Below are 14703 nucleotides of genomic sequence, written 5' to 3' on the forward strand. Positions count from 1 at the left end.
TAATTTTGTAACATAATCATTGTCCAGGTATTCAATTGACATTGATACTTCTCCACCCTATATTAACACCTGTCATTTGTAAACTTTACATAATTTGAGCCTATTTTTCAGTACCTGGGCCAAATACCGCAAGTCAGTCAAAGAGAAATTGAATAGCAAAAAAAAGTGCACAGCGTATTTTTCTTTCTTTTGAATAAAAGTTTAATAACCAGATTGTTAACTGTTGTTCAAACACTGCACAATCTGTTTAAATATTGAAGTTTTTATTCCGCTAACACTAGTTTTCTATATTAAGGTAACCCTTATGAAAGACTTGACATCTCTTTATTACAAACAGTTTTCAATAAAAGTGCTTTAAAGACTGTAATAATGGTAACAGCTTCATATATACATTTTCTGCCAATGTAAAAGAAAGAATTTTAGATGAAAAAATCCTTTTTTAATAAAAAAATTAAGTCTTTATACCCGGGAATGATAAAAACATTCAATGAAGTTCTTTTCTGATAGCACCACGAAGAATTCTTTTTTTAGTATATTGGAACGTAGTGGAAAATCTTTTCTTAGCCTTTGGTTGAGTAATATCACTATGCACTATAATTATAATAATTTCCTGATGTGTTCTTTGATTTTAAAGCTATGTGTTCTTATTGCCTTTTGGCAATATTTTCAGTTCAGAATAATAGTTTAAGGACATAATAATAGAGATATCCACTTACATAGGCCATCTCTAGAGATTTCTGGTTGATCCATAGACTCTATCTCTCTGCATAGGTTTTATCTGCTTTGCAAGTCCTTCGAGACCAAATAGTAACAACTGTGAATTGCCACTGTATGACTACCCATCCTGGCAGGAACATTGCTTGCAAAATCTCCATTCTTTTCTAGTCCATGAGACTGTGAGAATTGTTTTCCAAGAGTGGACTGAACATTAATGGTGATGTCTGTAAACAACCCAAAACAGCACTCTGAGGGGAGTGTAAATAAACCAGGAGCTCATTAAATGAAATAAAGTGCTAATTCTGGAGGACTGACAATGACATTGCTCTATTCAGGAGTCCAGTCCGTCATCTGTACTCCAGAAATTTTGCCTGAGGCAGGTCTACAAATATCTTGCACAAGATTTACTACACAACTGTACAGCACAAGGTTCTAAGAGAAATGCATCTAAATACAAAATAATCATTTAAGACACTGGATGGGACAGCATCTTTCAAGAAGGAGATGGCACAAAACTCATGTGCTTCTCTTACTGATAGCACTAGCTTAAGTTCCAATGTCCATCCACAGAAGGAAAATGGTCCTTAGTAGAAAATATGGGCCGCCATATGGAATATGAGTTGCCTTGTTCATGAACAGAAAACACAGGTAGCAGCCAAACTTTCCACATGTACAGTTTAGAGTTTTTTATGCCAGTACACGTAGAACACTCAGGGTTTTCCCAATTCCCAAGAAATGAACAGTTATTTATTGGTTATTTACCCTCACTGAAGATATAAGGATATCAATCGCACAGAGATTGAAATTTCAAAACAAAGGATGGTTTAATGCATTCTGTAGTTTTGACTGACAGTGCTTGCGACTTGGGCTAAGAAATTTCTAGATTCAGAAATGTTATTGCAGGTGCTATTTCCTTGTTTGGGTAAGATTTAGATGTGATAGAAAGTTGACACAAAATGTAATCACAATTTATATAAACGTAACAGGTTTATACAATTTCAGATTGTTGGATTTTGTCCGAACAAAGGTTCTGACAAAGGTATGTCTGCAAGCCTATGGTAGGTAACAGTGAAAGAACTGCAAAAAAATTAAATGAGTAGGATGCTAGTTTGCAGGATGCCTGTGTTTCACTGCATGAATAAGGTCTTCATCAGTATGAAACAAGGGAAGGAAATACCTGAGATATATGACCACCACCCATGTCTTGCAGAGCAGATAACAGTGAATAGACAGAGAGAATTGGGATATTGTGCCATAGTTATATCAGTTCTTTCTATTCTGGAGTATTTATTGTCTATGCCTGTAAACACAGTTTCCGTGAATATCAGGAGTAAATAGCATACATCTTTTAACATTTCTCTGGCTGTGTGTTCCTCATCTTAAGTCTTTGGTTAAAACTTTTGGTTGCATTTGCTGAAGTGCTAGGAATATCTTGGAACAGCTGAAACCCACTGGAACCAGGTAGCCTTCAACAAAGGAGGTTTTAATTAATGAGATCTCTGACAAATGAGTATTAAAATAAGCCCAACTCATTGTAATAATATCCATAGCTAGGACATATTATTTTTAAAAGCCTTTGTGTCTTGTTTCTAGTCCTTCTACTAGGTTGTGCTCATGCCTGACAAAACTGACTGCAATTTGTAAAACCTTTAGACACTGAAACAAGCACCACAGGGAGGGAAAATTAAATAAATAAATAAATAAATAAATAAGAGGAAATTAATATCTCTGCCTTCAGAAAATGGTTTGAATACGGCATGGAATATGTGGGGAACACCAACTAGACAGAGAAGAAATTTTAAAATACTGAAATGCTGTATATGAAGCAAACAGAATGTCTTTTGCTGAAATGGGAAGGGGTCCCCTATAAAGCAAATGTGATCTTGTATTTGTTGGCTACATTCCCAAAGGCAGCCTTAATTTTTGCATTTTCTGACTGTTGAATACTTCTCAACCTTTATAGCTTTCTTTTAACTTAAGAGTTTTTTTTCCTTTTCGTTCAATAATATTTAAAGTGCAGTTATTTAAAGAAGCTTGAATGAGGCTGTGCCTAAAGGTCAACTAATATCAACTAATAAAATGGTGCAGAATATAAAATATTCTTTTTTCATGTCATCTGTTATTTATGGTATTTTTCAGAATCAGCAGTAAATTAGTGATATTGAAATATCCTTGCAGGGTGATTACTTAAAGAAGAATAAAATATACCTTGGTACAACTGGAGATGTAAAAATCAACCAAAAGCTAGAGACATCAAAGTATTTTCACAGATACAATTCTGTGTGAAATATGAGTCCTCTGTACTACCAATAAGCTGTTCTTTTGGGCTCTGAATGTGCCTGAAATCTAATGTGCCCCAAGTCTATCTCTGGACACACACAGAAGAACCTCTGCCTCGCTGGTGTTGACTGTGTGCTGACATACAGCTCATATACAGCCTTAAAAGAGTATGGAAACTAGTGACCCTTCCAGACATTTCCTCTCATTGGTGTTCCCTAGCTGCCTTGAAACACCACAATGGGATACTCAATGGAAAACAGAAGATGCCTTGGAGTGCCTACAGTAGTCTGTTTACCAAGAGCTGTTGCTGAGGATAGAGACTGAAGTTCAACACCCTTCCCTGCCTAACTCCTATGTGGAGTGGACTTTCCACTGGAGTGGAAACTCCTCCTACTCCTGAAAAAGCTTTAACTGAAGCTTTATATACATATCCAAAAAAGCATGTATATGTGTATACATACCTGTATATATATATGTGTATATACATATTGTACTCAAGTTCTTGTCTATTTTCCCAAATGCATGACTAGATTCCTTGATGTTCAACTCAAGATCAAATCCTCTTCTCCAACTGAAATCTTTTTGTCCAGAACTGTCACCCACTCCCATCCAGCCTGTACACATGGCTTTACTGAACACCCAGTATACTATTCTTAAGTTCACACAATCATCTTAAACTCTAACCCTGTTCTGTGTTCTTTCATTGCTCCTACTTCAGTGTCATCTGCAGACTTCATTCTGCTGTACACGTTCTTAGCAGATACATTGAGTAATACTCATCTCATGAGAGAGAGACCTCTACAAAGCTCATTGGTGCATCTCCTATTTTGACAAAGAGCCATTAATTACTACTTCTAGTGGTTTTCAAATACTCCAGGTTTACTTTCACTCATCAGAATCTGAATCTGACAATTTTTCCCTAATTTGCTTTCAGGAATATCATATACAGCTGTCAAATTTTGCTAAAGTCAGAATATGACATCTTTTACTTTTTCTTTATCCACAAAGCCTATTATTCTGTCAAGTAGCTCTTAAACCAAATTTACTGTTTCTAAACTGGCTGCTTTATATCTTCTTGTCATCATCTAGGTGCCTACAAATTACAGCTTGTGAAAGGTGCAACACTCCCTCATCACCTCCACTGTATTCACAGCATTTGGTCTTTATTATCAGGTCTACAGTTTCTATGCTGTAAATAATTCAAGGACTACTCCTTGGCTACATGTAGCAGGTAAACCTGTTGCAAGCCTATGTACCTAATGCGGTAGCATAGAGAATCTGCAGCTTTTGTTTATCTGTTTTTTGACAATTTTTCATTGAGCTAACTTGAAGCAAACAGAATTGCATCTCTACTTAAATATTTGATCAAATGTAGACACACCCAAAGCTGCAGTACCCAGGGATGGATAACAGGTGACTCTCCAGTCTGTTCCTCCTAACGCTGTCTATTCTGACAATAAAAACATATATGTTTCTCTGAAGTCCAAGTGTGCCAATGTTATATTAGGACACCACTTTGTGCACAATTTTGGTAGACAACTCTCAGTGTAAATAAATTACAGTCTAAGTATATAAAAAATAGGTAGATACAGAGCAACAAAGACAAGGAAAAATTACCTGAAAATGATAGGATGTAATGTAAAGATTATTATCATTAAAAATTAAAAGTAGAGGAGTGTTGCAGCATAAGCTGACTGATGGTGATGGTAGTAGCTGTCATTGTGAAATATTAGTAGTTAGTGGTACAAAAGAGAAAAGCTTAAAAGGAAAAAAGGAACCAGGTAATATTTATTGTTCTGGAAAACAAGTAAGCAATGTGGAATGCAATGAAGAGCATAACATAATCAGAACAATGCTGAGAAATGATCTCAGCAGTAATATGGGCATTCTGAAAATACTTGAACAAAGCAAGGCTGCATTTGGCAAGATCAGCAGTAATCACATTTCTTCAGTGTTGCAGTAATCAACATTGACATGCTAAGAACTGAGATAAGGATCTGACTTGTGTTGACACAAAAGTCATGCAAAAGAATCAGCAAAGTCAAGCTATAACCCAGATTAAATATAAAGACATAAAAATTGAATGTGGGGCATGTAACCAGCATATAAAAACAGGGGAGGGAAGGCAAGAACCAGTCAAGCATAAAATAAGAGGGAAGGATAAAGGGGGGGAGGGGAAATTATAAAAGGGGGAGACTCACACTTTAACATTTCTTTTGGGGTGATCTTTAAGCCCAGAGTAGGAACAGGAAAATCTTAAATACACTCTCCATACCTAGGGCATTTTATTCAGATGTAATGTAATTACATTTTTGCATATCATATGAGATGGTCCTCTGAGGGGAGATGGACTCAGTTGAAACTAGACAAGGTTGCTGTTGAGCAACAAAAACAGCTTATTGAGATATGTCAGCAGCAAGAAGAAAATGTTAGCTAGCTGCTGAATGGGGCAACCCAGTGACAGAGGATGTGGAAAAGACTGAGGTATTCAGTGCATTCTTTGCCTCAGTTTTTACTGGCAAAGTCTACTTTCATGCCTCCCAGGTCTCCATGATTTGTGACAGTGTAGGGGGAAGAGCAGTACCAACTAGAGCAGGGGAGTATTGAGTTAGAGGACAGTTAAGAGTAAACTGGACATGCAGAAGGCAAAATGACACGATAGGATTCATATGAGGAAGCTCGGGGAGCTGGCCAATATCACTCTGAGGCCACTCTGTCATCTTTGGAACTGATAGTAAAAGGGTTGCTGAGGTCTCCAACAACAGATCAAAGACCAATTTATGTTTGTCTTTGAGAAAGCCAAGAAGGAGGATCCACAGAACTTTAGCTGTTCACCCTAGCTTGGTGTCTGGGAACGCTGTGAAACAAGTCCTCCAGGAGGATGTGTCCAGCACATGAAGGTGACTGGGAACAGCCAGCTCATATTTACCAATGGGAAATCATGTGTGACCACCCTGAGTGCTTCCTTTGATGAGATTATGGGTTCAGTGAACAAGAGCATCATGACAGATGCCTTTTATCTTGACTTTTGACAGTCCCACATCTTCCTTTCAGACAGAATAGGAAGATGTAGACTAGACAAGTGGCCACTGAGGTGGGTGAAACCTGCCCGGATAATGGCTGTGAGAATGAGAGACTGGCACAGGAGTAAGACCAGTAGAGGACTCGTCTCTTAATAGACATTCAGTGGCTGGAGCACATGATGTGTGAGGAGAGGCTGAGACAGCTAGGTTTCCTTTGTCTGGAGAAGAGGGGGGTAAGCTGGTGTGAAAAGTAGCTGCTGTCTTTAACAAGTCAAAGGGGAAGAGTAAGAGAAAAAGAGTCAAACTCTTCTCAGAGGTGCACAAAAACAAAACAACAACAAAAAGAAAAGAGGCTATGGGTACAGGTTGCAGTCAGAAGGAGAAAATATCACAGATAGAATTACCACTAAGCACTGTAACGGGTTTCTCAGAGAGGTTGTGGAGTTTATCTGGACAAGGCTCTGAGCAACCCTAGATAAAATTGAAGTCAGCCCCACTTTGAGCAGAGATAGGGACCATATGACTTGCAGAGGTCTCTTCCAGCACACACAGTTCTAGTATTCTGTACTGAATTTATCACTTCCTCTCAGTGCAGTGCATTCCTCTAAAATTCAGGGTTAAATTGAGTTTTGTCTCTGAAGAATGAACATGATCAAGCTAGACATAAGTGTAACAAAATGATGGTTTAGTAACAACTGAACTCCCTTCATTTTCTGCTATTTATGTTCTTTTCTACTCAATGCCAGCAGTAGCGCCCAGTCTCTTTGTGTTAATTATTGTTACTCACCAGCTGGGTTACCAGCTCTTCTGGGAATAAAACGGATAGGTCACAAGAATGACAAATATTTGTAAATTGCATCACCATAGTCCTAAAATGGAGCTTCAAGTCTCTAAGACTTGCTCTTATAAATTAGTTTTGCTGGTTTTCATATTCATCTCATACCTCTCTTAATTGATTTCAAGCCTGATGCTATCATGCGTAACTTGAATGGCAAGAAAATGGCTTTCTTCTGTGTTTAAAGTCTAAGCGTGTTATATCACAGACCTAGGCAAAACAATAATCAGTATCACTCAATTAAGTGGATGAGCCAAAGGATCCACCTTTATCTGCATAAGGTCAGACATCTCAAAGCAGGTTTCTCCCTTGGGAGGCTCACTGGGAGGTCAGACCATGCTGTGCTATGAAGAGATTCATCACTTACCCTGTAAGTAAAACAAATTGATTAGTTCCTCCATCTTTGGTATATTTTGTCAGGGCACAAAGGGGGCCTGTGAACTGTGGAGTTTCACACTTGTTGAAGCCTTGAGGCTTCACTACAGTCCTGGTGTTTTCTGACTCTACCGTTCCTTTGAGCTGGTCTCCACGTTCTGGCTGTAGTCAGTTTCCAGAAGAGAAGACATGGTTATGGCCTCGTTCAGCTTCCCAGATACTGTGTGTGAGCCCTACCTTTCTGTGTGCAGTCTGCAGCTAGTCTGCCTGCTCAGTAGCTCTTCCTTTTCTGATAGCTGGCGTGTTTACAAGCTTGGCCGGCATGGACACTGCTTTATAAACCAGTTTGTCATGGCCCTTATTGTGTTGCATGTGTCCTTTATGCTATTCAGCACACAGAAGGATCTAAAAAAATAATGAATCTAATTATTTATTCTGGAGAGTAAGTTCTACTGAATGAGAGAACAGCAATGGCTAATGTGTCCTGCCAGCACTTGGCAAGCTGGCCAACCCAGCAAGCTGACTGACCTGCCACATCCCTTTGTTCATCATCATCTACTGAGCAGAGATGCCTTTCAAAACCTCTTTCTGAGCTCTTTATAAGTCCATCTATTTTCATTTCCCTTTACATTTTCTCCCTTAACATCTTTCCTTATTTACAAAGAAAAGAAAAAGAAAAAAAAAAAGCCACATTTTTCCACAGCTGTACCTCTGGTAAAATGGAAAGTTAAATTATAAAAATTACAATATTCTGGGGGGAATTGGGGAGGGATTGATGGCATAGGGGTGTTGACATTAAGGGATGAAAGTCTTTTCTCCACTGAACCTTCAGATTTATTTTTATTTTTTTTAACAATTTCAGAATATGTACATATATAAGAATTTTACTAATATTATAACTTAACATAATCACTTATATACATCAACTGTGTGATTTATATCACTTTTCATTTGCATCCCTAGAATCTGCATTCAAGTTTTGACATAAACATTTTGTTTATGATTCTGTATATTGTATTTGTATGAGGTTTATTAGCTTGCAAATCCAACAGCTAGCTCATCTAACGTCTTATCAACAGTTCACTCAAGTGATTCACATCAGTTCAGACGTCTAACTTTTTTTTTAAATTATGTTAAGCTTCCAGAATCATTATCTTTATCATATTCTTTTAAGCATTCCTACACTCTGCTATGCTTGAAGGATGACACTATGCTATACAAACGTGACTGGCAATTGTTTGTGTAAACAGTGTTTAAAAAATACTTAAAACCTTAAGAAAGGAATTCTAGTATAGCCATTTCTAAGTAAAGGAACACATATTTCTCGAACTTATTCACGTTATAAGGCTGTTGTTACTCCTTTCATAAAAAAAAAATAAATGTTTTCTATCTCTGTTCTGAGGTAGTGTCATACATTCATTTACAGATGCTAAATTCACATCACAGAGGCATGCACAATCAAAATGTTAAAGCAAGTCATTGTCACTAAATTAGATGTCCTTGCACCCCCTTTGCTGTTCTTAGTTCAGCGGATGGATCCATGTCTTGTTACTCCCTTATATGGAAAGATAAATGACTTTTTATTGCAGTCTATGGGGAAAACTCAAGAAGCAGGAAGCAGTGGCAAAGGATATCACCGATGTTTCCTAACAGAAGAACAGCCTTTGGTGCTCACTAATAATCATCAGCAACTCTTTAGGCAGAATATGGACTCTGAGAGCATCTCCTCAGAGATGATGGACCTCCTGAATCACCCTGATACACTATGTGTCCTCCAGGGTATTGTAATGAATGCAGTAACAGAAAAAAATACTGGTGGTTCACTAGAAAGAGGTAGTAAAAAAGAACTTTCAGTGGAGGCACAGTCTGGAAAAGTAATTTATTTTCCTGTGTATCTACTAGCCTAGCACATATGCGCTTAAGTGACAAGTTTGCTTGGTTCCTACAGAAACGATCTCTGGTTGTCATTATTTTCATAATACCTCCTTCTAGTGGTGAGTTGAAAGTGCTGTCTACAGGCTATCCTTTCTACTATGATTTCAAAATCATTACGGTCATTTTTCAGAACAAGGAAATCCATTTTCTATTACCCAAAAGGTGTTAGCTTCATGTGTTTCTGAAAGAGCACGATTGTGGTGGTGGCTAATGGTGAGTGAGTAATTGACCAGAGAAAATTTCTGTATCCAATTTGGTGTGATAAAAAGCTAGTACTGTTCAAAGGAAATATTAAGGACTTTCCCTTTGCACAGAGAACTCATTCTTTGAACAGGTAGTAAATGCAAATAATTCCAAGCCACTTCGTTGAATAATAAAAAAAAATAATAATATAGATGACAGAAAATAGAAGAATAACAAAGAAGATGAAAAAATGTACTGTGTAAAATTTATAAATCATTTCTTACCTGGACAGAGCCCCTGACGTAAGAGGTAATAGTCTGCCTAGCTGCTCTGAAGGGAATTTGATCTTAAAATTAATATCAGACCCTTATGAATTAAAACGAAACAACTTTTTCATACCCTATTGACCCCTCCTACATACGAGCTGTTATGGCCTGAACTCTTCTTGTTGCCACATGTTGGGCTGTGCTGCAAAGCAGCATTGGTGCAGCCCCTCTAAGGGGCTTGGGGGCAGTGAGTGCTGAGGGGAAAATCTCACAGAAAGTCTGTTGAGTCTCTGTGAATTGCTGCATGCAGTGCTGCAATGCTTTGACGAAGCTCGGTTACATACACTTGGTCTTTGTTGCTCTTGTCTTTCCACTTCCATTCTTGCCAGCCTGGTAGAGACAGCAGTAGATAAAGGTCATATTTCAGATTAACATATGTCCTCTAATGTGATTGTTCAAATTAATCTTGGTACACTCGTTTTACAGTTATTAAAAGAGGAAGGAACACATGGCCCTCTAACATGAAAAGCATTTCTAGAGACCACAAGTAGGGCAGGCACAAAGTTGTCATGTAGCAGCAAATCTGACTTGTTCAGCCTCTTCATACAGTGATTTTTTTTTTGCATTTTGTGTTTTGCAATTCATGACTCAGTTTCCAAGGTTGAGAGTACTGTTCTTTTCTTTTACTTAGCAATTGAGCATAAAAAAGCACAGATGAGATACTATATTGCAACATAAATTAGGTTCCCTAATTTGTAGCAAAACATAGTGCTGCAATTTAATATTGAATAAGTGCTGAAGTCCAAAGAAATCACAATCAATTAGCAGAGAATAACATATCCTTGCAAGGTTGTGTATCTCAGTGGTTAAGTAGGAAGAAACACTGAGAGATTTAAATACCTTTGAGGAGGATTTTGATAACTCATTAAACACAAAGGACAGTATAGCAGGAGTGAAAACTGCAAATAAGTTCCCAAATGTAAGCCAGAAGAGAAGAACAACAAATACCCAAGCTGCCACTGAATATAAAGCAGAAAGTCTGATTTCAGTCATCTGGCAGACAGGAGAGCTCAAACAATATATAATTTAATAAAAGGTAGTTATTCTGCAGAATATGACAGAAGGCATGCAGGGCAGCTACCAGCCCACTGCAACAAGCCCTGGCTCAGGGACGAGAATCCCAATGCACGGGGCACAGGCACAGTTCTCTGCTGAGCACTTTTCTGCTTCTACGTGTCCAACAGGAGGCAAAGGGAGGATAACCAAGATCATCTTCATCCTGAAACAATCACATCCCTCCTGCCCATGTTGAGCAATGAGACATTTTGTCATTCCTGAGATAGTTCCTTTCATTAACATGCCATGGGGTTGATTTAGCTGGCTGAGACACCTACCTTAGAGCTCCATTTTTGTTTTTCTGGTGAAGCATTTAGCTCAATGCTGCTTCTTCAAACAGTGGAATGTTGTGTTTTGAAGGACTCAAGGAGGGCATCCTTTCTCCTGGAGCTGGATTTTGGGTCAGAGGTAGAAAGAGGTGAAATACTGGCTCCATTAAAAATCAATGTAAAAGCTTCCCATTAACTTACAGGATTCAGGCTACTATTCATGTGTTGTATTTTCAAAACTGTTACTGACTTGCTTGTGTAACTTGTTTCCTCTTTGCGTCACTTACTATATGCAGAATCAGAGAATAGTCCTTGAAACCTTCTGGGGGGCTTTTATCCCTTTATATAAAAAGGGCTATATTATTGCTATGCATTTCTGTTCTTTTCTTAAGGCCACAATGATTGTTAAGAAAGTTATTTATCAATAGGGCTTACTCTTGAAGGCCAGTGCTATAGCACTACCAATAGATATTCATCAAAAAGCTGCATTGTTTTTATTGCAGATCATGTGCAAAAGCTGAGATCTTAAATGCTTGAATAATGGATAAGTATTTTACTTTTTGTTGTTTGTTGTTGTTGTTGTTAGGATTTGCCTTACTGTCTCATTCTCTGAACAAATTCAAAATCTTTTTTGCCAAAATTTTAGCAACATTAAAAGCTTACTAGATAGCCACCTCGTGTTTTGACACCTCACGATTCATTTAATTCTATATTCATTTAATCAAGGTCATGTTTGTACAGATAGTAAAACCTGCCTCTGATAACAGATTTTCTGATTGGGGGATTTTTGTCATTTGAATGCACATGAGACCAATGAGAACACTTTTCTTTTTCCACTTCTAGTTTTCTTTGTAATGTTTGATTCAGAAACATCTGAAACTGACTTCTAAATTAGGTACAGTTTGATTGTTCATGCTATTGCTAGAATTATGCAAACATTCACATTACACAAATGATAAGTTAACTTTAACAAAATGTTTTGTGCCTTCTTCCTCAGTGAAGACAAAGATCTTGATTTTTGCTGTCTTCCATAGAGGATTATAAGTACAGACGGCCCAGTTTGGGGAAACTCTAATCAAAATGGTGGCAGAACTCTGTCTATAAACCACTATCTAATAAAACAGAGATGTAGTGCCGCATGCAGAAAAGAGCATGCTCATGAGCTGTAGAAATGCTTATCATTGACATCAGAAGTGTTGGTGCTTGAGCTTCTCTTCAGTCTTTCCTGTACCCTGTGTTGCAGTGTAAGTCTTCTCTTTTAAGATGGTGACAGCATTTACATTTGTTGCCCTGAGTCCAAAATGTATATTCATCCCCAAAGAAAACAGAAGACTGAACTCCAGACAAGTCCAATGTGCCACGATGGGCATGGCATATGGAGCAAAGGAGCCTTCTCTGGTACCCAAGGGAGCCTGGATCTCCAGTCTGCTCCTTGCCACCAGAGCAGGACATGCTGTATACCAGCTGCATACCTGGCTCTGGATTTTGATTGTAGGAATAGCATAGGGGCACATGAATAAGGAATATTTTCATAATCATGCAGCAATACAACTCTCTAATACCCTCTTGGTGATATATATTCTATAGGGTTTGATGATATGCAATTTAGGATTCAGTCTTCTTTTCCTGCCACTAGACTTGTTACTGCAAGTTCTGTACAAGACCCCACTGGAAAATGAGTAAGACCCTGAGCTGGTCCTGCCACACACACACAGATGGGGAATCTGCAGCTCCCCATGCCTGATGCTCTGTTTTGTTCAGGTGAGAGCACAGAGTGAGCCCGTAGCACGGCAGCTGCAACTACACTGTCTATTCTCAAGGATAAATTCACTATGTCTCAACGTGCCACATTATCTAATGGGGGGATGCCACGGACTGCCCCAGTTCTCAAAGTGTTCCCCAGACTATGAAGAAAAGCAGCCTGCCTCACTGCCAAGCCTACAGGATAAAAGCAGCCCAGATAGACCCGTGCAGTTACTCACCTGTTTTCCTTGCCCTGAATCTAGTTACACAGGTTTTTCTCTAGTCAACAGTCCCTGCATTAAGGTTGGACTCAGAATATGGAGACAAGGTAGCCAAGCATCTACATTTAGTCTAGCAACCCTTGGTGGTTTTAGATCCACCACAACTCTTTCACCTGCTCACATAGACCCCTCCGGTAAAAGCGTTTTGAAAGACTGATCTACCATGGCAGCAATGCTGGGGAGAAAAGTTCTCACAGCAGTTTATACCTTTTACCTCACCATGTAAAGATCACTTGAGCAGTCCTTATGATTTGTGAACCATTAGTTGCATGTCTGTTAAACCATTAGGAATTGAATTGCATTCACAAGCTGCTTGTTCTTTTTAAGTATTGTTACTTCCTTTTATTGCTTTATTTTCATTTTATTCCTTTATGTCAAAATTAAACTTCTGGAAACTAAAAGTCTGTGAATTTTTGTTGCTGCTGTTTTAAAGTAACCCTCTACATTTTTCCAGATTCTTTTAACCTATGGACTTAATGGACCTATACTGAATTCTGCTTATGGCACATATTGTAATGCTTCTTTTGGATGGAGCCACCATATTCTCTTACATGGAGCTGAAAGTGATCATAAGCAGCAAGAAGAAGACCTTGTACAGGATTCAGAGTGAAATAGCGTATTACTAATTCAGTTGTCATACTCATTTACTGCATTACAGCTGTCAGTGAAAGGCAGTCAGAAGTTCATGCTATATGCTATGTTTGTAAATGGTGATGTTATCTCATTATTTTCTGGCCTGTCTGCAATTAACCTTTTATTTTGAAGGTGGTGAAAATGTGCAGTAATAGTATAAAACATTTCAAACATATTTCAAAGTACATCTTTGTCATTCAGTCATTCATGAGGGAAACAAATTCTTCCGAACTGATTTGTATGCATGCTGGTCATGAATAATTCTTATCCTTAACATCATGTATTTGAAACAAGGAATAAACTTCATTAATGGATTGTTTGTGTGTCATCATTGTCTGAATTTTGATAGTTCCTGGATCGTGAATATAAGTAATGCAAGCAGTAGTAAACTGGTTGAGAGCTCTAAAAATCCTGCCACTGGAACTGCCTCTGATGAAGACTGGCCAGAGGCTAATTCCAAAATGAAGTCTCTGTATTGCCACTCAAGCCCTCAAGGCAATGCACAGTACTTCAATTTACTATCACTTTGGATGTTGTTTACAAAAGCAATATAATGCAGAAATGCTATTCACTTTTATTTTTACCCTCACAAACTGTGTGGTGACTATAAATGTTGATATTTCAACATTTATACCCTGACCAGCCTGGGTGTTTAAAAGTTGGTTTTCTGGACCCAAAATAAGCACCTCACTCTCCTGTAGCCACAAACACAATACTACTCCAGAAAGCAATTCACCTCATCCTCAGATGGGGGTTATGATGGGTGAGATAAACCATACCTCAGGAGCTGCCTTTCCTCCCTAGGAACAAAGCTGGGAGAGATGAGCTTTGAATTGGGCAAAGATCTTTTAACCTCTGGCATTGGACGAGGTTTGCTTGGTATGGTGTGTTTTGTTTTTTTTTATTATTTTTCCTTTTATTCAGGGAGACAGCTACTCTAAGCTAATCATCTGGGTTCCCACTTACAGACAGCAGAGAGAGATGAGACTCTCCAGGGGATGATTCATCCTCTCCAAAGATAAGTATCTGACACAGGTGGGTGTTAGT

General features: G+C 38.3%; 1 protein-coding gene across 1 annotated transcript in view; it reads left to right on the top strand.

The window, feature by feature from the left end:
• MEI4 (meiotic double-stranded break formation protein 4) overlaps positions 1-14090 on the top strand; it is a 162569-nt gene extending 148479 nt beyond the window's left edge. Inside the window, exon 6 of the mRNA XM_083828033.1 lies at positions 13478-14090. The gene's annotated coding sequence lies outside the window, so the exon portion shown is untranslated. The remainder of the gene's footprint in view (positions 1-13477) is intronic.
• The last annotated feature ends 613 nt before the right edge of the window (positions 14091-14703 follow it).

This window comes from Anser anser, assembly GCF_964211835.1.
Source record: "Anser anser genome assembly, chromosome: 3".
Lineage (NCBI taxonomy): Eukaryota > Metazoa > Chordata > Aves > Anseriformes > Anatidae > Anser > Anser anser.